Raw genomic sequence first — 24,353 nt, forward strand, 5'->3', positions numbered from 1 at the left:
ATGATCGGTGTGGCGACCAGATTTATAGCAATAATACATATAAGAACATAGGTAAGCTTACATGCAGATCACACTGCCCAACGGTCAGTGATACTAGTCGAGATTCGTTCGACAGGATACTACAGAGTAGTTGGATCAAGGCCTTTGAACAATATTCAGGCACTAGAAGGAAAAATAACTGGTTCAGTATGCTGAAATCCAGAGAGCTATTTAATAATGGTGATCGTGGTCAAAGGTGCATTATTACCTTGTGTTGATGGTATTTGAATCAAGTTGTTGGACATCCAAATATCGACTGCCGAGTCAATTCCAGACGGTGTGTGCGATATTGACACGATCTGGAGAGTGAGAGTATATGGATCGCGCTTAACTATAATAGCGAGCCCAATGAAAAATGGCAGAGACTAATATCATATTTTATAGAAAACACTTAATTCTCACACAACGATTTTATACAAATGCAGTCCGGTAGGGACCATATCAAAATTAAGTGGATTTGCAGGCGAAACCACTTTGTAGAGGGTAAGGTTTAAGGTACTTTGCACGACATCTGATTTTAACTAAAAACTTTGAACAATCAAGTGAGGGATTTTTCAGCAAAAAGATTTAACATTTAGGCTCAGTTTTGAGCCGTTCACTAAGGGTTTAGAGTATGGATACTACTTAGGCACCCGTGTTACATAAATCAGAGATCACTACTGCGGGGGTGAGGGAAAGGGTCGGGAAGTCAAAAGACAGAGAGAGACATCGTGACCGTTATAGCCGCAACCCAAAACACCCATTTGGTCACTTACTTGAGTAATTATATGAAACGGCACGACTCGCGTTTTCAGTATCAGGCCAACAGCAATGTGAAAGCAGCTGAGACCAAGAGGCTCGGGGCTATCGTTATTTAAACGAAAAACACGCGGGAACAAAGTACCTTAAACCTTACCCTCTACAAAGTGGTTTCGCCTGCAAATCCACTTAATTTTGATATGGTCCCTACCGGACTGCATTTGTATAAAATCGTTGTGTGAGAATTAAGTGTTTTCTATAAAATATGATATTAGTCTCTGCCATTTTTCATTGGGCTCGCTATTATAGTTAAACGCGATCCATATACTCTCACTCTCCAGATCGTGTCAATATCGCACACACCGTCTGGAATTGACTCGGCAGTCGATATTTGGATCTCCAACAACTTGATTCAAATACCATCAACACAAGGTAATAATGCACCTTTGACCACGATCACCATTATTAAATAGCTCTCTGGATTTCAGCATACTGAACCAGTTATTTTTCCTTCTAGTGCCTGAATATTGTTCAAAGGCCTTGATCCAACTACTCTGTAGTATCCTGTCGAACGAATCTCGACTAGTATCACTGACCGTTGGGCAGTGTGATCTGAATGTAAGCTTACCTATGTTCTTAAAAGTATTATTGCTATAAATCTGGTCGCCACACCGATCATTAATTTTATATATATTTATATATAGTTCCACAGTGACCAATGTATCATCTGTACCTTTAGCACTGTGTATTTCGTGATATGTTTAGCTTAGATTTATTCATATGTTTACACAACCAGGTTGTAATCAAATGTTGTCTGTTTACAGCTTCTTTTCAGGGTCACCACCCTTAAAATGCTTATAATGAAGTCCTGATGATGGTCTTATGAAGTTATTCCCAAAGACCGAAACGCCGACTACAAAGTCTAATTCTGCCTGATTTTCATGTATCATCATTGATTTTCATCTATTTTGTTGATTTGAAATCATTGTTTTGAAATTATTTACAGTTTTGACTTTTCTGGAGATTTATGGTAGGAGTATATAGGATGCTCCTCCTTTATCCCAAATGCATTTTCTAGTACCCTTTTTATTCAGTATAAAGAAAATAATAACTTTTTGACTAAAACCCTGGTTTTTGTGTTTATTCATATTGTTAGTGTGGTAACAATATTCATTCATTCTTTGTCTTATTTGCAACTCAGAAATTCAGCCACCAATAGATATCTTTGTGGGTAACTGATTCATTCATTTCTCACTGTGGCCTTATTTCAATTCATATTTTTCAAACAAAATCCCTTGCTGGCACATCCCTTTGAAATATATTTTGCCCAAGCCCGCGAGGGTTTATTGGGTCGCTCACCCTATTCAGATATTCTCTAGAATAGGCCCTGAATACTGGAATGCCCTACCGCTATATCTTGGCGCAGAACAAGACCACAAGAAGTTTCGCAAATCACTCAAAACCTGGCTTTTTCAGAAATAACAAGAGACCACTCACTGTGATCTGAGTATTCTGCTGGCGCTGTGAGACCTACGGGTGATACATGCGCCTAACAAATACCAAATACATACATACATACATTGAAGCCGAGACCTATCTGGTTCGTACTTGGAATTAGGATTAGAGTCCTCGTTCAGTATACATGTCATCAAGGATAGTGTTAACATGGCAGAAACCGACGTGGATCATGGTGCCAGACATGGAGTTGGATTCAGAGCTGTACATGAAACGGGTTCAGAAGGCACAGAAGGTGCCATGGACGGACTTGCCAGTGGTAACCAGACTGGAGGCTTTCGCGGATCTGTGGGGCATGAAGATATGCACCACTGGGAGCCGGAACAGTGCCAAAGATTTGCAACTTGGCTTCCTTGAAAGACTAAATAAGTTGCAGCTACGTTGATGACCTGTAAATTTGGAGTGCATCTCGATCAGCAGCGGAATCAGCTTATCGGTTGGGGACAGAAAGTGGAACCGAGGGGCACCTTGAAGTCCTTACGACTCCTCAGGAGAGTGGTGGGACTGTGACGAGCCCTGGTTAGATTCTCATGCTTTTTCTTGGACTTCAACTTACCCAAAGACTTGGAAGCAAAAAAATACCTGTCGCAGGAGCAGCCCCAGAGTGGGAACAAGTCCACACTCTCAGCCTGGGTGGCAGCGGTGTTTACCTGACTTCAAGTGGTGTTTAGTGACATACAGCTTGGCTTTACAATACCTAATTGCCTTCAGATGCATAAGGGCACACTGCTCACACGACTTAGAGTCTTGGCCCAAATCCAGAGACACATCCTGTGGGGATCTGTCACAGACATCAGCTTGTGACAGCCCTTCAAGGTATAAGCCTTGTAGTTTTAGGAGAGGCCTGTTCCTTTGCCCTTTGGAAAAGAATTTGGTAGGAAAAAAAACATCAACTGATGCGAAAAAGTTAGCTTCTAGCTCCGGACACATGTAAGAAGGCATGGAAAGTAGGGATCTGATGCCAGCATGCTTGGGTGGCGCTTATATGAGGCTCCTGCCATAACTCTGGGGCGGAACGAGGTCAAAAGGAGCCGCAGGATGACACCAACCGGCACAAAGGGACAAAGCTAAAAAATCTTCCAGACGCCTGTGGATATTCCAAAAGTCAGGAATCTGCAGTTCGAAGTATTCGTCATAAGGCATATATTTACAAAGGGACACAAGACAACAAAACCTTCTTAGGTATATTAGTGACCAAAGTGAGCACGCTGGCAGCAACATCTGGTCAACGTGGCAAGACTTGGAAATGATGACTCGAAAAAAGAAACATTATATGGTTAACACATTTGCTCAGCATAACCAGGGGAAAGCAGTGAGGGACAACCCAAAAGAAGCTATGGAAGAACAAACGACTAGGGGGTGGTTAGTTGCGCCATCCCATAAGAAAAGCCAAGCTGGACGATACAGAACTTATATGCCAGTTGGATACATTTTGAGATATCAAATGATCTCGAAGATGTGTTGGGAATCACTGCAAACCTTACCCAGCTGATGCTGAGAAACATGAAAGGTGGGGGAAGAGGGGGGCTGATGGAAGGTGGAAGTAGCCCACTTCCTTAATGTTGAAGTCAGCCCTAACATCAGTGGTTGAACTGAAGCCAGAGCCAATATACTCACCAACATTACCACCCCAACTCTTAAGCACCACTCTGGATGATTACCCTGGAGATTCAGATCATTCATAACATTTGATGTCAGAAAGCACTAGCACAGAGAGCCCTGTATCTTCAGTGTGAGGACAATCTCATGTTCCCAGTCTCATGAAGCTTGGCGCCACGGATTGTTAAGACATTCCGCAGTATCTTTCCAGAAAATGTGCTACTCATTGTAGAAAAATGCAGGGCACTGTCAACCCTAGCAGACTGAATAGTACTCAAAGTCAGACTCATCCCTTAAGGAGAAAGCAACTTTTTCAAAACTGGTGAAGAAAACCTTTTTACCATTGGGAACAATCCATGTGCTTTTGTGTCCAGCAAGCCTCGAAGTCAAATTTCTAGATACGGAAGCAGAATCCTTCACTGTCAAGTGCCAATTACAATACCAAAGTTAGCATAGAGGGAAAAGCCATTACTGGCATAAAAAAGCAGTGGTTGTCAACTCAAGACACTGCAAATGATGGACTGGTAGCAGTCATCTAAGAAAGACCCTGGTGTTGTCTAAGGCGGTCCTAGCTGAAAACAATGGTAGATGCGATGTTCTGGTTGCACAGCAGTCCCTGAAGTACTCTCGAGAACATTTCCTTCCTTGGCCAAAAAAAGGAGCTTAGAACTAAATCAAGTGGGTTAATGGCTCTCATGTTTACATCGGGAAGCAAACAGGGGATGTGAATTCTCAGTCTGTATTTTCAGCCCGGTTTAGAGAGGTTGTTCTTTTAAGTAACTCCTCACGACTGATTTCTAGACACAGCCTTTGTGCACAGTAATGCTTCTCACAGCAGGGTGGACTCCAACCTGCAGAACCCACAACAAAGGCCCAATAAGGTGCAGGCTTTCTGCACTTCCCTATCTGAAAGAGACACGTTAGTGATAGATTCCTTCCCTTAGAATATTCCCCAGGCGTCAGACTGGATCCAGAAAGTTTTCTCTAGCAGTACCTCTGCGCGTCAGTAAGTGGTGTCATGCGGCTCCGCGTCCGTCGCTGGCGTCATAAGGGCCGAGTTGACGTCATGGAGACTACTTAGGTGCCACCCATGCGCGTCAACGTCAGTTCTTTCTTTTTCCGCGCCGGTAAGCGCAGATCCGAATAGAGCACGTACCCTAGTAGTTTTTTTGACTACCTTTTTTGGGACTTTTGTCTCTTGTGGGTCTTCTCTAGTGCACGTATGGATGCCTGGTTTTAAGTTCTGCAGGGCCTGCCGTCGCAATATGTCGGTTGCGAACCACCACGATGTCTGTCTTTACTGCCTGGAGAGCGACCACGACTCCCGGTCCTCTTTGGACTGTCGGGCCATGGCGCCGGAAGTTGCTTGAGGTTCCGCACTCGTCCCGGCGCCATTCCCAGTCCAGGGGCCGTTCTAGAGAATGCTCGCGGAGCCTCCATCATCGCTCCTCGGGCTCCAAGTCTTCACCCTTGGATTCGGGTAAGAGACGACACAAAAAGAAGTCGAAGAAGCGTTGTCGCTCTCCGACATCCCCCCGTCGGTCCCTGGATGCGGAAGAGGGGGACAGGGGTTCTGCCCCTGCAGCTCCTTTGGAACCTGGGAGTCCCGCGGCCTACCCACCTTACCCGGGTCCGTCGGCGACTCCCGCTCAGGTGCAAGAGTTTCTTGCTGCCAAGGACCACCTGTTTAAGGCCTCGGGCTCCCGCTGGCGCGCCTTTGGGCCCACCGGTCCAGTGTCAGGATCCTGTCGGGCCGTGGGCTCCGGCCCCGGCACCGCTGCTGACTCCGGCCATGGGGCCACAAGGTCCTACGCAGGGCCGGACTGGTATTTCCGGGCACCGGGCAATCCCCTGGTAGGCTGGATGGAATGGGGGCCGGTTTTTTGACAGGGGGGGCCGGTTTTGTTTTCGGTCCGTGACGACCGAAAACAAAACCGGCCCCCTGTCAAAAAGTCAGAGTCACAGACTAGTCTGACTGCCTGTCTAACCTCCGCTGCAGAGAGGAGGTCAGACACACTGTGTACACCATGTCTCGGCTCTGCGGTGCGGGCAAAGCACAACTGCAGTGGTGCACCGTGGTGCAGCGAGCCAGGTGAATTTAATAATCAGTGCCCGACTGCCGGTGTGCAGCGCACAGATGTCTCCTCGACTGCTGCGTCTGCGCGCCATTCTTTAGTTCACCCTTAGGGTGGGGTTGGTGCCTAGCGAGGCTGGGCATCCATGATCCCAGAGACAAGAGAGGCACCGTGACCGTTGACAGGGCCATAATGTAATTACCTGTTTCTAGCCCCCCTGTGACTGCCGCAGCAGGTGAGTTTGTCCAGCGTCCAGTTGTCGGCAATCAATCCATTCATCATGGGCAACGGCCAGGGGCACTGGTCGGGCGGGCCGGGATTAAAGCAAAAGGTTACCGTATAGGACGCGTAATCAATCCAGTCTTTTTAGTTGCATTCTGAGATAAGTAGTCCTTTGGTGCTCAGTATAAACCCAGGACTACAAGTCCCAGAATGCAAAGGCAAAACCTGTACTGGATGATTTAACCACGCATACACGGGGAAAATGTGAGCTCTCTTATAAAAATGTACAAAATGAATCCAGTACAAGCAGCGTTTCAAATTTATTAAAAGTTTTCAAAGAGATATTAAAGGGACTAAATAGAATAGAGAGCTTTTAAAGTAGATACTTTTGACTGTATCTGAGGCATCCCCTGTGATGGTATGAATGATATTAGTACATTACCCTATATATGTACTGTTTAATTAGCGCAACAAAAGGTATTAGAATCACTCAAACCAATGTGGAGCTGTGGGCCACATGTTCAGTCGGTGAATGTGTCAAAAAGGGGCTTATTTTCTGGTCCAGGTTTTTACCTCTTCATATTACTAGACATGGGAAAATGACTTTACCTTCCTCTAAGTGTTCTTACAGTAGTTTTTATGAACATTAGTCTATATAACAGCAGCTACATTTACACTAGTTGAAGATGTTGGATTGGGTATGTTCACTGCATGATATAAGGGCATGCAGCGTACCCCTGTCCTGAGCACTATACTGCATGTGAAACTGGTAAACCGACTTTTTAATTGTCCCTGCAGTGTAGTAGTGTGTGCAAAGAGGACTAAGGCTGTCCAAGGTAGCATAATGCCTTGAAACTATTCTGTGAACCGAAGGGGTGCACCAAGCATGGCTTCATAACCAACCCGACTACTGTCCTCAGCTGATCACATTAGGCAGTGGTGGGTGTGTACCATATTTTGTGCACTATTATTCTTAACAAGACATGTTTCTGTGCTAGATGACAGTGCGGTCCTATTGACAGGGCCGGACTTGCCGTCCCGAGCATCGGACATTTCCCATAGAGGTTTGAGGGGTGGTGGCCCATTTAGCAGGTGGATGCCAGATTTGTTACTGGGGGCCGGTTTTGCAGCAGTGGTGCAATTTCGGCCCCCAGTAACAAAAGCTGCAGTACACTTGCACCCGCCCCCCACACCCGTCCTGGGGCTGGTCGGACCAAATTGCCAGGGCTGCTTTGGGTTCCCAGTCCGGCCCAGGTCCCACGCTGCCGGCTCCGGCCCCAGCGCCACCTTCGGCTCCGCCTCCGGCGCCGCAGTGAATGCCATTGGTTCTGCCACTGCCCCGGTTCCCGGACGGTTTTGTCCCCACCTGGGATCCGAATTGGGACACGGCGCCGGTTCGGCTCTGTCTGTTCCTTCTCCGGTCCCTGCCCCGCCGCTGCGGTCTGCCCCACATACGGCGGAGGTAGAGGACGACTGGGAGGGGTCCAAGGACCCTCTTGCTCGTCAATGTGACTTTGAGCAGGATTGGGCAGACAACTTGGAGGAGGCCGGCGGCCTTGATGTCTCCTCTGACCCGGGGTTTGCCTCTTCCCCGCCCACCATGGAGGAAGGTGCCTCGTACACTGTGGTTCGCCATCGGGCAGCTGAGGTCCTTAACCTCGATCTCCCTACGGTGGCACTAAAGACTAATCTCCTCACTGAGGTGCTCCAGTTAACGTCCACTTCGTCGGAGCCACTGCTGCCATTTAATGACGCCCTCACTGACGTCTTGCTGGGCACTTGGTCGCGGACGGCCACAGAGGCCCCGGTGGATAAGAACGTCGCCAGGCGTCATTGCCCGGTGCCGAGTGACCCTGCCTTTTTGACGACTCATCCTATGCCTGAGAGTCTGGTCATTCAAGCTTCAACGTCCCAGAGTGCCTTTCCCACAACTCCGCCAGATAAGGACTCTAAGAGGCTGGAGCAGTTCGGCAAGCGGTTGTTCTCCTTGGCCAGCTTGGGGCTGCGGTTGGTGAACACCGCATGTCTATTGGGCCGCTATTCCCACGTGGTGTGGGTTAACGTTGCTAAGGTGTTACCTCAGTGTTCTGAAGAGGTCCAGGCGTTGCTGTCCCAGGCTGTGGGCCATTCGGTGTGGCTTAGACACCGCAGACTCCCTCGGTAGGGCAATTTCCACAACTGTGGCGCTTCGTCATCATGCCTGGTTGAGATCTACCGGGTTCTCACCGGATGTCCAGAGCTCGCTCATGGACATGCCCTTTGATGGCACTCGCCTGTTTGGTGATAAGGCCGATAGTGCACTGGAGCATTTTAAGGACTCTCGGGCTACGGCCAAGTCCTTGGGTCTTTCCACCACGCGCCCAGCCTCGTCTACTTTCATTCCTTTCGTGGCCATGGAAGGGGCGCACCAGCCCGCTCGTTCAGGCAAAAGCCTGCGCAGAACCAAACTCAGCGTGGCTGTGGAGGCCGCCGTGGCGGTCCGGGGGCCGGCGTGAGGGTCAGTCCACCTCCGCCCCCACAACATCCGCCTCGAAGCCTTCCTAGTCTGAGATTCCGGACGCACCCCACGCCAGTGGGTGGCAGGATTCAACATCACCTTCCCCATTGGCGTTCTGTCACTTCCGACAAGTGGGTGCTGCAACTCTTCCGGAGGGGTTACTCCCTCCCCTTCGAGTCTACCCCCTCGGCCATGCCACCTCAGTTCCACCGCATGTCGGGAGATCACTTTGCGCTTCTCCAGCAGTAAGTGGTGGCCCTCTTGGCCAAGATGGCCATCGAGCACGTTCCTGTGCCAGAAGTAGGATGTGGTTGCTATTCCCACTACTTTCTGGTCCCAAAGAAGGACAAAGGGGGCTTGGGCCCCATCTTGGAACTCAGGAACGTCAATCGCTTACTTCGGAAGAAGTTCAAGATGTTGACTCTGGCTCAGGTCTTGACTGCCCTCGATTCTGGAGACTGGATGGTAGCGTAGTACTTGCAGGACGCATATTTTCACATCCCCGTCCTGCCGGCCCACCGGCGTTACCTGCGGTTTAGGCCAGGACCATTTTCAGTTTGCCGTGCTCCCCTTCGGCCTTACCAGCACCCCTGAGGTGTTCAAGAAAGTGATGGCGGTGGTCGCAGCTCACCTGCGGAGTCAGGGGCTTCCCCTACCTCGACGACTGGTTGCTGAAGGCGGGCTCGACCCAGGCAATTATCAACCACCTCCAGACTACAGCCGACCTCCTGCAATTGCTGGGGTTCTCCATCAACGTGTCGAAGTCGCACCCGAGTCCCTCTCAGAAGCTCCCCTTCATCGGAGCGGTTCTGGATTCAACGCGGTTTCGGGTTTATCTTCCCGAGAAGCGAGTCTGGGACATTCAAGCTATGATTCTGATCTTTCAGCCTCTATCCCGGGTTTCAGTTAGGATGACCCTCCGGCTCCTGAGCCTGATGGCCTCCTGCATCCTGCTAGAGCATCATACCAGATGGCATATGCGGGCTCTGCAGTGGGACCTGAAGTTCCAGTGGGCGCAGCATCAGGGCAACCTGTCTGATCACGTCCAGATCTCGAAGGGCACTGCACGACAATTGCAGTGGTGGCTCACGAATCGCGATTGGGTCAATGGCATATCCCTCTTCCTTCCCCAACCGGAGCACACAGTGGTGACGGATGCGTCCCTCCTGGGATGGGGAGGCCACTTGGGAGAGGCGGAGATCAGAGACCTCTAGTCTCTGGCGGAGTCCCGGCTCCATATCAACCTTTTGGAGCTTCGGCCGATCCAACTTGCACTGAAGGCATTCCTTCCCTCTGTCCGGGGAAGGGCGGTGCAGGTGTTCATGGACAACACCACCACCATGTGGTATTGCAACTAACAGGGCAGGGTGGGGTGGGGTCCTGGACCCTATGTCAGGAGGCTCTGCGCTTCTGGACATGGCTGGAACATCAAGGCATTACCTTGGTGGTTCAACACCTGGCAGGTTCTATGAACGTCAGGGCGGACGAACTCAGCCGCCGGTGCATGATGGATCACGAATGGCGTCTGAACTTGGACGTGGCGCAAGTTCTCTTTCAGCAGTGGGGAGAGCCTTGGTTAGATCTAGTAGCCACTGAAGAGAACGCACAATGTCATCAGTTCTGCGCGTTGGAATTGCCAAGGCGGCTCTCGCTCGGCGACGCTTTTCGTCACGAGTGGAGTTGCGGCCTATTGTACGTCTTCCCGCCTATACCACTTCTGCCCAGAGTGCTGAAGAAGATTCGACTCGACCGGGCCCAAGTCATTCTGGTGGCTCCGGATGGGGCAAAAAGGTACTGGTATCCCAAGCTACTCAACATGGCGATCGATCCCCCGATCTGATTGCCTCTTCGGGAAGATCTTCTGTCGCAGCAGCAGGGGATAGTCCTCCACCCGAACCTGCCCAGCCTCCACCTCCATGCATGGAGATTGAGCGACGAAAGTTGACAGCTTTCGATCTTCCTCCCGAAGTCTATGATGTCATTCGAGCAGCCAGGCATCCCTCCACGAAAACGGTATACGCCTGCAGGTGGAACAAGTTTGTGGTAAGGTGCACAACAAAGTCTGTGGATCCCCTTTCTGCCCTTCTTTCCGAAGTTCTTTTGTTCCTTCTTTCCTTGGCCCAGCAGGGCTCTGCTCTGGACACTATCAAAGGTTACCTTTCTGCTATCTCCCCCTTTCTACGGCTTCCAGATCAGCCTTCTCTTTTTAAGTCCCCGATTGTTAAACATTTTCTGAATGGCATTGCGCACACATTTCCTCCTGTGCCGTTCATCATGCCCCAATGGGACTTAAACTGTGTCTTGACATATCTGATGTGTGCTCCCTTTGAGGCCCTTCATAACGGTTCATTGCGTCTTCTTACTCTCAAGACAGCTTTTCTGGTAGCTATCACCTCTGCCAGAAGAGTGAGTGAGCTCCAGGCTCTTTCTTCTAAACCTCCTTTCCTTTCTGTTCAACCGGACAGGGTGGTTTTAAGGACCCGTCCTCCTTTCTTGCCAAAGGTTGTCACGCCCTTCCACATCAGGCAGACCATCACTTTGCCCACCTTCTTTCCGCCTCTGCATCCTTTTAAAGAGGAAGAGAGGCTCCACTGTCTGGACCCAACACGTGCTCTCTCGTTCTACCTGAAGCGCACATGACAGTTCCGGGTGGATGGCCAGCTCTTTGGTGGCTATGTGGCCGCCAAAAAAGATCGGGCCGTGCACAAACGAACCATCACCTGGTGGGTCGTACTCTGCATCAAGGCCTGTTACTCGTTGGCTAAGAAGGAGTCTCCTGTGGGGCTGCATGCCCATTCTACCAGGGCAAAGGCTGCCACTACTGCCTTGGGACGCGGCGTTCCCTTGCAGGACATTTGTCAGGCAGCTGCGTGGGCCTCGCTGTACATGTTTACCAAACATTACTGCCTTGACAGTCAAGTCCAGAGAGACGGCTTCTTTGGCCGTTCTGTTCTCTGTGTCTTTCTGGTGTAACCCTGTTCGCAGACCCACCACCGGGGTTGTCATTGCTGGGGTATCTATTCTAAGGTAAGGAATCTATCACTAACGTGTCTCTTTCAGATGCACAAGTTACTACTTGTGTAACAATATATCTGTAAGAGACATTAGTTAGAGATAGATTCCTTACCGCCCCACCCATCCTCATCGTTCTGCGAACTGATTCTGGGGTTAAGGACATTTCTTTCAGGGCCCTAGTTTCTTGGCATCAGTGGTCAGTTTCTTGATTGGCTCTGCGTTCCTGGTGCGGAAAGTCTTGTGCAGAACTGACATCAGCGCGCATGGGTGGCCCCTAAGTAGTCTCCGCGATGTCATCTCGGCGCTTACGACGCCAGCGACGGATGCGGAGCCCCACATCGCCACCTACTGACGCGCAGAGGTACTGCTAGCAAAAACTTTCCAGATCCAGTCTGACGCCTGGGGAATATTCTATGGTAAGGAATCTATCACTAACTAATGTCTCTTACAGATATATCGTTACACAAGTAGTAACTTGTGCATCAACAGCCACTCTAAACAGTGATCAGGAAAGAGACAAAGGGCTGGCCTCACCTTAAGGCCCCTTTTCACCCTAAACAAGAGAGACTGTAGCTCCACCTCCACCATCTACCAAATGCATTGCTCAGGAAGATGAATCAGCAGCTCTTCTCAGCAAAAGCACCTAACTGAATTTCTCCTTTTTCCCCATTTCAGTATGTAGGTCTCCTACCACCAACCTCTGTCATGTCAGCAATACACCTACACTGTCTGGAAAAGTAGCCTCACACCCCCACCTTTTGAGCAGAAACAGGCCAGGGGCTTTAAAAATGGAACTCAATATCTCTGGTTCACTCATACACACAATGCATGTAAAACACACACACTATATTTGGAGTGGAAGCACTAGAATACAGATTAGTGTGGAGAAGCAGAACTTTCCAACAGTGGGTCTGTATACCTCCACTCCAGTGACTTAGAGAAAAAGGTCTGGTCACAGGTACTGATTCACAAAACACGGTAAGCTGTCACCCGTATTCTACATGCAAAACCAACCAACGTGACAGTGGTCCACTATCAAACAAATTACAACATGCTTGATACACCTTCCACATCACGGGACAGGTCCAAGACCCCACTTGTGTCATAAGTCAGGCCTAGGATTTTGTGCACACACTAGATTAGTGTGAACCTGAAGTCAAAATAATGAAACAGAATACCAGAAACTTGCAAATGGGCACTCGGGGGAGGAGAACACGACAGTATACCATGCATGGAACATTCCTGTTTCAACACAATCTTTAGCAAATAAAAGTGATCCAGCTGTGAATGCAGGTTCTTTTCCTTTTCAGCAGCATCAGTGACTTGGGTATTCTTCGTCTCTTCATAATGTAGTGGAAGTGTGGTATGTGTTCATAGCTAGTGGAGGGAACAAAAATAAGTACCACTAGTCTTGTTAATGAATGCTACATTCTCGTCACTAGTTCGCAATGATTTTCGCTATGGATGATATGTACCACGTTACACATTGTAATGTACTTGTCTTGATATATGGATTAAAGACTTTGAGGCTTCACTCTTGCCTCTCACTTATGCCTTGGCCTATGCGCCTCTCTCACTTTTTCATTCTTGCTTTTCTGCTCTTGCACTTATGTACCTTTTGGCCAATCTTGCCCCATTGCTCCTGTTTTGACATTCCTGCACTCACTGCAGCATTCCATTTCACTGTGTGCCTTTTTTGCTTCTCACCCTCGCCTTCTCTTCCTTTTTGCCTTTTTTACTCTTATCCCTTGTTTTGCCAACTCTTGCACTTCATTCACCTCTCATCTCCACTCTGCCCTGGCCACCATCCGACGGATCCACAAGACCACGGCTGGAGGAAGATCCTTCCCCTACCTCGCTACGGAGACCTGGAACTCCTTCCCTCTGCACCTCAGGCAATCACCATTGCTCCAGCTATTCAGAAAGTACCACAGGACCTGGCACTTCAACTGATTCGCAGTCTGACTGCCCCCCCCCCCCCCCTCAGCGCCTTGAAACTCTATTGGGTGAGTTATCGCAATTTACAAGAAATTTGATTGATCGAAACACCGCACCAAGACATGCATCTCCTCAAAACCCACTCCCTCAAATGTGCAATTGAATTCTTGGACCTCCTGCACGACCCCTCCCCGGACTGTCTCTTCCCTTCCGAGATATGACTAAACTCTACATCCCCCACTGACTTTGAACTGCCCCTCCCATCAAGGTAGATGATTGCAAGACATGCAGAACCTGCAAACCTGAAGGAGGGTTAGCCATGATCTACAAAGAAAATATCAACTGCTCCATCACATCTGAAAACTCCAGGGACCACCTCAAACACCTGGCTTTCAAGCAATACCACTTTAGGAGGAGCAATACTCTACACACTGCCGGAGCCAATTCAAACTTCAGCAACACAACTGTAGACTTTATTACCCTCCAGCTCATTCATCCTCCCCGACAACCTCTAATTTTTACCTGGAGGATCAAACCACCCCAACCCAAACACCACCAACCTCATGGAAGACCTGACCATAATCGGACTCACACAATCGATAAAGGACCATCCCTATGCCGACAGGCACTTCCTCAACAGCTTTCGCCAACTTCGCCAGCATCACAGTGGACAAGCCCACACCCACCTCATCTGGATAGACCACTCCCTCGTCCGATTCAGCCAGTACCAACCCTACCAACATGAAACCATTCCCACAAAAAACGTCCAACGCAACTGGAAAGAGTACCTGGGGAAACCCGGATCACAGAACTCCAAACTCACCCCCCCCCCCCCAGCTAATTGCCCTCGCTTGCACCATCAAAACTTACATACTTGGATCTCCTCCTATGCAGACAACCTGGCCTTGCTCAGAACCACTGCTACATCGCAGACCAGGCCTCAAATAAGCTGGTAAAAAGATAGCATATAACTCACAAAGCGTTGCTGCAAACAGCTGGAATACACTCATTACAACAACAGAAGCACCAACAGATCAGCCCTCAAGATCAACCACCAGCGACTCAGACTAACCAAGCACTCCGCTCTTGCTCAACAGATTCACAACAGTTACACCAACTATAAAGAAATCTTCACCATACTTAAGAATTCACTTCCCGGTCAGCAACACCATGACCCTCCTTTCAGTTCTAGAAACTCTGTTCCCATGCACTCCATCGACACGGAAGCCCCATCGTACCTCTGTCTCCACTAAATGACTCAACTTTATCTACACCGCCCTCACATCTATACTCAAAGACTCTCTCACCACTCCTGCCTTACCAGACATCTGGAAACATGCCATCATCTAACCTCTTCGAAAAAACAAACAAACCTTCAGCGCACCCAAAGACACCAGTAAACTTCGGACCCAACTGCTATCTCTCCTACACAGCAAAAGTTCTGTAAAAACTTGTCAACGAACGACTCGCTGACCACCTCAATGCCAACTACCTCCTGGACTCTTCTCCATCTGAATTCAGGCCCAATAACAGCCCAGAGGTCTGCCTCATCCCAACCACTGATGACATCTGTCTAATATTGGACAAGGGAGACACAGCGTCACTCAACCTTCTCAACCTTTCTGCCGCCTTCGACACAGTCTCCCACCCCATTGTCATCCAATACTTCCATGAGACTGGAATATGCAGCCTTGCACTCCAATGGATCATATCTTTCCTCACAGGACTCACCCAGTCATCCTGGCCCCGTACTCTGCCTCTGACTGTAACTTGCTCTGCGGCGTCACCTAGGGCTCATCTCTCAGCCCCACGCTATAACGTCTAAATGGTTCTACTCGCCAACATTATCCAAGCCCACACACTCAGCATCAGCTTATCTTCTCCTCTCCAAAGAAAGCTCCCACACACAGAAGTTCATCAACAACACGTCCAAAGGTGCAAACTGGACGAACACCAACTATTTGAAGCTCAACTATGACAAGACCGAGGTGGAACCCTTCGGAAAAGACACAGCTTGCTGGTCCTCACCCTGGCGATCCCTCAACTAGGACTGGCAACAAGCCGGTCAAACAAAGCCAGGAAACTAGGCACCACGATTGACACTTCTCAATGATCATTCAAGTTAACATGGTCTCCTCTTCCTGCTTCCACATGCTGAAACTCGGCAGGAAAGTTTTCAGATGGCTCCTGCTAAAAAGCAGAAGAACCGTCACCCAGGTCCTGATCACCAGCAAACTAGACTACGGAAACACACTCTTCGTAGGCATCCCTGTGCAGGTTATCAACAGTATCCAGATCAATTAGAACACAGTAACCAGACACACTCTCAAGTGTCCACCCCACATTCACATACCTAAACTCCTCAAAGACTTCCACTGCCTCCCAATACACAAAAGGACTGTAGGAAAGTAGGATCTACTTCTTATGGTTACCCCCACTTTTTGCTAAAGGTAATACTGTTTTTGATTAGTCTGACTGGGATCCTGCTGATCAGGACCCCAGTCTGTCTGCTTTCTCCATAAACGGTAATGGTATGTGTAGGAGAGTAGGGTCTGCAATCCTATGATCACCCAGATTTTTGCTTTTTGCTTCACTGGTTTACGACTTTCCCTGGCTGTGGGCCTGCTAATCAGACCCACAGCCTAGCGGTTCTCTCCATTCCAAATTGTACCCAGGTACTGAATTGGCACTGGGCCCTCTCTAGAGACCCTGTACCCAGGGCAGAGGTGCACCCAGAGGTCTCCCAGGGGCTGCAGCATGTATTATGCCACCCCTGGGCTGACTAACTAAATAGACACAACTGGCTGCTTGACAGCTGGGAGCAAGGTGGTGTAATCACCCCTTGCTTTAGATATAGTATACCTATATCTAACCCTAGAATGGGCACACAGATCTCCTATCAGTCACTCCTATGGCAGGCCTTAACAATCCTGGAGGCAGAGTGCTTGGAATCGTGTGAGATAGTGCTCTGGCATGAGCTGAGCCTGTCTGCGGCCTTCGGGATCAATCCCTTAGCCGTTTCCATTATAGCGTCAGACCATATACTCTTAAGTGCCTTATAATCCTCGCAGTTATGGTAACTTTGGTCTGACATTATCTAAACATGTCGTGTAAGGTGTCATACGCTTTGGAATACTACCCCCTCGCCAGTTCTGGGGACGGGGGTAGCATTCCACCCCTCTAGAGGGAAAAGACATGTTGGTAGCTGTAACCCCGGTTAAAGTTAAACACAGCCTCAGCTCCCCAAAATGGATGCTGCCACCGAGACACCAGTCTGCCCTCCTGCTGCTGGGAGTCCTTCCAGCAAACGGAGGCCTGGACAAAGGGTTTCCTGTCAGGGGCGGTGCTAGCACCATCCCAGACAGGATTTTGTGTATCCCAGGTAGGCAGGGCTATAGAGGAAGGTGACTGCAAGTGGCACCCCGGTGCTCACTGTGCATATGCCGGCTCAAACCAGTTCCTGGGGCACACCAGCACCTGAGCTGGGGAGAGACCGGACAAAGGAGAGGGGTGTAACCACCCCCCTCCTAGTCCCACCCATAGGGCAGGACTTAGTCGCGTGCCAGCCCCTTTTCTCAGGATAAAGGTAGGAGCAGGCCCCCTTCCAAATCAGATCATCTTTGAACCCTGAAACTACTTTCTACGAAAGGAACTCTCGACTTCTTCTCAAGATTTCTCCCTTGTGACTAAGGATTAGTCACCCCGCAGCAGCAGGCACCAACTAAGTATCTTGCGGTTTGCTGAAACGTCCTTCCCCCGGAACCAGACTGACCAGCACGACGAGACCCAGACTCCCTGCCCTCTCTGACCTCTACCTACCTCTACAGCACAGCTGAGAACCGTGGGTGCGACGAGACCAGAGGACCCGGCGACCATCAGAACCAGCACGACACTGACCCAGCACGACCGCCGAGGGACCCTTGAGTGGGTGCACTGGGGTAAGAGAAGCCCCAACCCCAAGCAGCACGAGCACCGAAGTCCAGCCCCCCAGCATCCTCCAGATCTGCGTGGGGCCCTTTTGCTTCTGCGCTGCTTGCCACGTTGTCCGGTCACTTGCCCGTTGGCTAGTGACCCTCCAGACGACGTCCTACGTTTGTTTCACCGCTGGTCTAGCTCCTCTAGACTAGCCCTAGTCTCCTCCTGAAGGGGACTCTTCTTGGACCCTCCTGGTCCACTCCAGACGCCATTTTGTGTCGCCACGTGGGCTTGCCTTAGCCAAGGCTTGTTGCCTCCTTCACCGGATCCAGCATCGCCAGCAGCAGACATCCGACGTGGGACAGCTCACAGACCTCCAGCCTGGTCGACATCCTCGCCCTGGTCCGTGCAGCAGCAGAATCCAGTGTCACCTCTTCACCTGGCTGAGTGACCTCGTCCGGTGCCATCCTGGTGCCCACCTAATCACTGGCTAGTGATTCAGAACTTGGTCCCCTCTGCTTACAGGTATCCTTCTTCACTGGTCCAGTCCTTGGATCAGCCCAGAACATCTTCACTGGTCGCCTGCCAGCAACTTCCACTTCAGGCTCCTGGTTCGTCAACGAGGATTCCCGACGACACTTGAACCCTATGCAGCCGCAGCCCCTGGGCTAGGTAAACCGAGTACCACGGTGCTCCAGCGTAGATCCACTCTCTAAGTGTCTAGATCCACTTTCGTTTTTGACCTACCTAGTCGGGTTCGCCCGAGAACACTAACTTTGCATTTACTAGCATCCATAGACTTTGTCCCGCCTTACGCGTGAGAGTTCCCACTCTGCACACGACGTCCCCAGGCCTCCTGCCTCTAATCTAAGGGTTCAGCATTGTAGGCCCAGGGGTTCTAAAGCCTCAGAGTAGTACTTACCTGCTAGTAATTTCGCATTCCACTTTTATAGTATATGGTTTTCCGTGCCCCTCGGGCATTTGTGTAAATTGTGCGACTTTCAGTATTTCTTTAAGAGTTTTGTATTGTGCTTAGCACCCTGTCCTCATAAAGAGTCCAGGGTTGTTGTGTTATAAATAAATAGCCTTTTATTTTCATAACAACTTGTGTGGTGTCCTTTCACTTGGTGTTCAAGGGATATATGTGATGGCATAACAGCTGGCTTAACACGCCCTCTAGAGTTTAGCCTAAAGACTGCTCTTGTCCATGCTACTAGGATAGCTGGTCTATCAGGTTGACTTACAACCAATCATCAATAAGGGTCGTTTGGAATGATACATTGTGATCACTAGAATAGTGAGCACTGCATATCAGGCCAACTTCTCACAGTATGTACTTGGGTACACTCCAGATTGGATACTGGGGTACCTCTGTCAGTTCCTAGTATATGGTACCCATGTACCAAGGTCAAAGGTACCTCAGAGGCCTCTCATGGGCTGAAGCATGTATTATGACAGCCATGAGGGGCCATGCAAATGAAACCACAGGCCTGCAGGTGCAGCCTGTGTAAGTTACTGTAAGCACCACTTGCTTAAGATCTAGGTTTACTATATCTAAGGGTCACTACACTTAAAACCTATAAGTCACCCCTATAGAAGGCTTTTACAATAATGAAGGCAGGGTGCTTGGTTCTAAGTGTGAGGGTGCCACTGCATGAGTAGGACACCCCTGCAGCCTTTTGGAGTCCATTCTACCAGGTTGTCAGTGAAGCCGCCATATACGTCACATAGAGGGGCATTATGCGACCGCATGATGACCAACTCTAAAATGGCTGACACAAACCCTATCATGTTTTGTGGTAAACATGTTGGAATCATACCCCCACACCGGTAACCGGTTACCCGTGTGGGGGGTATGATTCCACCCATCAGAAGCGTGCTTCATGGGGTTCCTGGTGTTCCCGGTACCAGCCTTCTCGTCCCAGACAGCACAAAATGGTCGCTGCCGACCAGAAACACATTTCTGCCCTCCTGCTGCTGAGCCAAGCTTGAGCACAAGAAAGCACTACAATAGGCATCCTGTCACAGGGAGGTGTGACCACCTCCCACACAGGATTTAGTGTATTAGGGCTGGGTGGATGCGCTTGCCAGCGACTGAAAGTCTGCATGAGGCCACATTTGGTGTCCCTGTCCATAGTCCAATTCAAACCAGTCCTAGGAGCCGTTGGCTCTCGCTCAGGCGCGAAACTGGACAAAGAACATAGGAGTAACCTCCCCACTGTCCAGACCCTTCCCTGGGAAGGTCCCCTAAATCTTGCCAACCCTCTTCCTTGGGTACTTAAGGGCTTACCTAGCAGTAGGACATGTACAAGAATCTGAAGAAGAAACCACTGAACTTCGACCGTCTTGACACTCGGGACTTCGCAGGACTTTGTTTGGGCCCGACTTCGTGTCCCACTCAGTCTGCTGCATCGTCTATGCCCGTACACCATACAGGATCAGTGGAGCATCAAGGACAACCAAAGAATCTCCCTTTAAGTTAAGGAGTCACTTCCCTGCATTCGCAGGCAAAGCAAAACTGCTGACCGGTCTGCTGGTCCTGAGCTCCTGAGGACTCTGAAAGCTTCAGCAACACAGGAGGAGGGTTTCAATGTCCCTCGAGCTACGAGCTAACCTCTCACCAAGATTGAGGTCAGAATCCCTTGGGAGGGCTGCAATTCCTACCAAGAACTACGACCTCCTCGCAAGGAGTGCTCAGTGGGCTGTTGTTTGGTGAAATCGCTCGAGTTCCTCTCGCGACTCCTGTCCCTTCGGCCTGAGTCCAGTTGAGGGTCAACTTTGCTTTCCCTGGGCTCCCCTGCTTGCTTGGGGCCTACTCCGACTCCCCTGTGTGTGGTGAGTATCCTGGGCCTTGCTGTTCCGAATCGTACACTGCCATGACCTTCTGCGTGAGTTGCCATTGCCAAGTCTTGTTGGTGCTCCCACCAGACACCGACCCCTCAGCGCTCAACATCCTTCGTGCTACAGCTCGCATCCGGCTCCTGGTCGTCCTCGACATCTCCTGGTCTCCACAGCTGCAGAGTCATGGACTCCATCAATCAACCTGAAGCACCCGACATCGGTGGCCATTTGTCTACCGTGCCCCTGGTCACTCCGAAGTGACCCAGACTCTGTCCCCTCTGCTTTCAGGTACTCCTCGACAAGAATCCTGCTTTGGATTCCAACTGACACTTTTCTTCCTTCCAGCAGCGGCTCTTCTTCAAAGTCCTCCATTGGGTTTGACTGCAGTTTCCAACGCCAATTCAGACCTATGCACCTGGCTTCCCTGGGATAGGTAACTTGGGTACCTCAGTATCTGTGGGTGGGGTGGCTCTCCAACCTCCTATCTTCCATGGGGTTTCTTCGAAGTCTACTGGGAAGGGTCCTTAAACTTTAAAACTTCAACCGCGACTTTCCCATAGAATTGTACAGAGCACACAGTTGTGTTCCCACACTGCACCGTCCTCCGTGAGGTCCCTACCTTGTTCCTTGGGGTCCCAGTGATTCTACGTCCTCTCAACACTGTCTTGACTCAAATCGAGGTTCTTATTCCACTTATTTAGTATATGGTTTGGTCCCCCCCGGGGCCCACTGTGTATTAGTGCTATTTACTGTCATTTCTGTGCTTAGGTATTGTGTGCTTAGCTTTGTGATTATCTCTGTGCAGGAGAAACTGTGTCGTACTAGATCGTGTTATATCAATAAATACATATTTTTATAACTATGTGGTTCTCCTTTCATTTAGTCAATACTATAAGGTTGCATTCTGGTATAACAAGCTGCTTAACATTCCTTCAAGACTAAGCCTGAAGGCTGATCTCCACAGCTACCACTTGGATAGCTTTCGAGGGTTATCTTTGACCTCTTAAATCACCATAAGAGTTGTTTGGACTGGTGGAAGGTGCCCACTTTAATTATAGGAGTGCATATACCAGGCCAACTTCTCACAAGTGCCCTCTTCAAGATCCTTACACACACACAAATACAAAGCACTACACAAGCAAGATCCAACACACCTGAACTGCCTCATCAACTTCCACACACCGTCCAGGTACGTCCACTTGCCGGCATCCTGCTCTCCCACGTCTCACACATCCAAAGAGCCAGAGCCGGTGGCTGAGCCTTTTCATACCTGGCACCCAAAACCTGGTACAACCTCCACTTCCACAGGAGAGTCACCAGCTCCATCATAGAATTCTGCCAGAGCCTAAAAACATGGCTAATCCAACAGGCCTCAGTCAGGGCAGCCGCCCTACTTAAGGCACCAGGATACCTACCAAGTGATATGTGCACCATACAAATGCATATAACCTAACATACTTATATAGCCCTACAAATGGTCCACGTCTGCAGCCTTGCTCAAGTGGTTAATACTGCAACATCATCATCATAAGACATACACTTCCAACACGAAGTGCGCAATCACAAAGCCCACACCCCTTTGCAGTTGCTCTACTACAGAACGTACACACCTATTATCATTAATGATGTCACAATCTGGGTTTCCAACGGAGGGATTCTATGAAGTAGCTACTTTTAGTTTCTTCTGTAATTGCTTTGCTGGTGTTCTTTAACACAATCTTATGTCCTGCACAGGATTTACTGTGCACAGTGACACGTTAAGCACTCAAGGAGGACCAAAAATATTGGTCTCTATATACTGAGGTCAAAATCAATACATTTTGAATGTCTATAGTTTGTAACTAAAAACTTACAGAAGTACTGTGTCTTTTTAATCGAAGCAGCTTTCTGCGTGGGGGGGGTGTGGCTTGGTGAGCCATCATAGCGGGTGCTTCCAAGGCGAGGTCCAGCCCACCGAGCCCTAAATCAGGTAACATCCGACTAATCTCTCCTCCGGGCGGGCTGGGTGATATTCGGACCAGTGAGGGTACATCCGGAGGCGAGCAGGTGTTGGCTGGGCGGTGTGGTTCGGCGAGCGGGCACCCAACCCCAGAGGAGAACCGCCTCAGTCTGGACTCCGTGCCACACAGAGCTCCAATGCTGGCCCTGCCCGCGTCTCGGCAGGGGACGAGGGATGGCCTTGATCTGCATGACTCTGTGGGGGCTTCCACACGGTTGTGGACCGGGGTCCCCTGGGCAGCATAGTAAGTCGGAGCAGATGTGTGGCGCAGTCTACGCTTAAGGATCCAACCTACTGCAGTCGAGCCGCTGCAGGACGGCCCACCCCGCGGAGGCCTAGGCGTGCCCTGAAGGACATTTGCTGACAGTGGGTGGGTTCACTTGCCGGTGGCATTTTCCAAGCTGCGAGGATGACCCCTGGGGTCCGGGTGAGTGGCTCTATACTCCGAAAGCACAGGCTGGGGTCTGGTGCCTCACAGGAACATCGTACATATGAACCAGGTGAGGTAGGCTAGCAGTGTGGGAACAAAGTACGCAGCGCACAGTGTGGGAGGGGCCCTCAAAACCCCCGCCCCCGTGGCAACAGACCGGACTGAAGTCCCTGACGGTCAGGGTCGTGGCCTGGACAAGTGTCATGGGGCCGTGTTGGGCGGTGTCCTGGTCCGGGGCGGCCCAGGCCCTCTATATATACCGGCTAGAGTGCGACCCAGTCAGTGGGACAGAGTGGTCGTGACGTGGGCAGGGCACTGTGGATCCGGCGAGTGACATTCCCTTAGGGGGTCCATTCTGCGGTTGGTCCCTGGGTGGCAGAAGCGGCCGAGCTAGGCCTGGTGCAGCTTGCAACCCAGGACCAACCAATTCCGTGAGGCCCAGCACACGGTGTCTCTCCCTGATCTCCGTTGAGTGGCAGGTGGAGTGGCCAGTGGCAGTTGCGAAGCGGCCATATCTGCAGAGACATTAAGTGAAGGCAGTGCTCGGCCTGTGGAGCATCCTCCTTGCCACCTTGACAAAAGATAAATCCTAGGTCCCCTCTACGAACCAGAGTACACTGGGTCAGTACACCACCGCCATTGTTGGGGTTAGCGGTGCCGATGATGAGGGCCCATCCCCGACAATGCCGCCCTGCTCGCCACGATATTACAATACAGAGACATGCTGCATGCCAAAATCGGAATGTCGGCTCAGAGGTCTCATTTCGCAGACAAGACCTTAGAAAGGCAGTAAACCGCATCACTGAGGATGAAACTAGGGTGTCGACCATGGAAGACACAGTAACGTCACTCCAACAAAATGTCATCAAACTCACAGTAGTGACACAGGAACTAGCTGCGCGGGTGGAAGACGCAGAAGGCAGTGTAAGGCGGAATATCCGATGCCTCAACCTAAGCCTGACCAAACAGAAATAGGGGCTGGAAAAGACACAATACTAAGTGCTACAGAGAGCAAACCACTGATTTGTCTATTATTGTCTATTATTGCCTCTTGTAGGGCGATTCCTAACATTACCTCCCTCTCCACATGCCCCAGGCCCCTTCTCAAGGTCAGGTTTGTTTGGTAATCATGTGGAGCTGATGAAGTCATAGAGGAACACATAAAAGCTGATTCTCAGGTTCTTTAGTGGAGGCCAAATCCTTCCCAGTTATCAGGTAAAACAGTTTACCATGCCTATAGCAAACATTCAAGATGGCCCGAACCTCATATTTTGGGGGTTCCTCGACAAGTGCAGGTGAGGGAAGTTGGTGGAAAATGTGCCTTGACAGGTTTAATGAGAGAGACACGCAACATAGGATGTATTTTCATAGATGTAGGCAAACGTAAACAAACAGCAGTCTTGCTAACATCTATGGGATAGGAAGGGTTCTATGCAGTGGGGTAACAATTTATGACTGCCATCTAACCTCATATTTAAGTTGATAATTCATTTATAGCAGGGTTCTCGGTTGTTTCTTTACTCTGTAATG

At 50.0% G+C, this 24,353-nt stretch overlaps 1 protein-coding gene across 1 annotated transcript in view; it reads right to left on the minus strand.

Moving 5' to 3' along the window:
• AAAS (aladin WD repeat nucleoporin) overlaps positions 1-24,353 on the minus strand; it is a 416,285-nt gene that overhangs the window by 165,089 nt on the left and 226,843 nt on the right. The gene's annotated exons all lie outside the window — the stretch shown is intronic.

Source organism: Lissotriton helveticus, chromosome 1_1 (assembly GCF_964261635.1).
Source record: "Lissotriton helveticus chromosome 1_1, aLisHel1.1, whole genome shotgun sequence".
Lineage (NCBI taxonomy): Eukaryota > Metazoa > Chordata > Amphibia > Caudata > Salamandridae > Lissotriton > Lissotriton helveticus.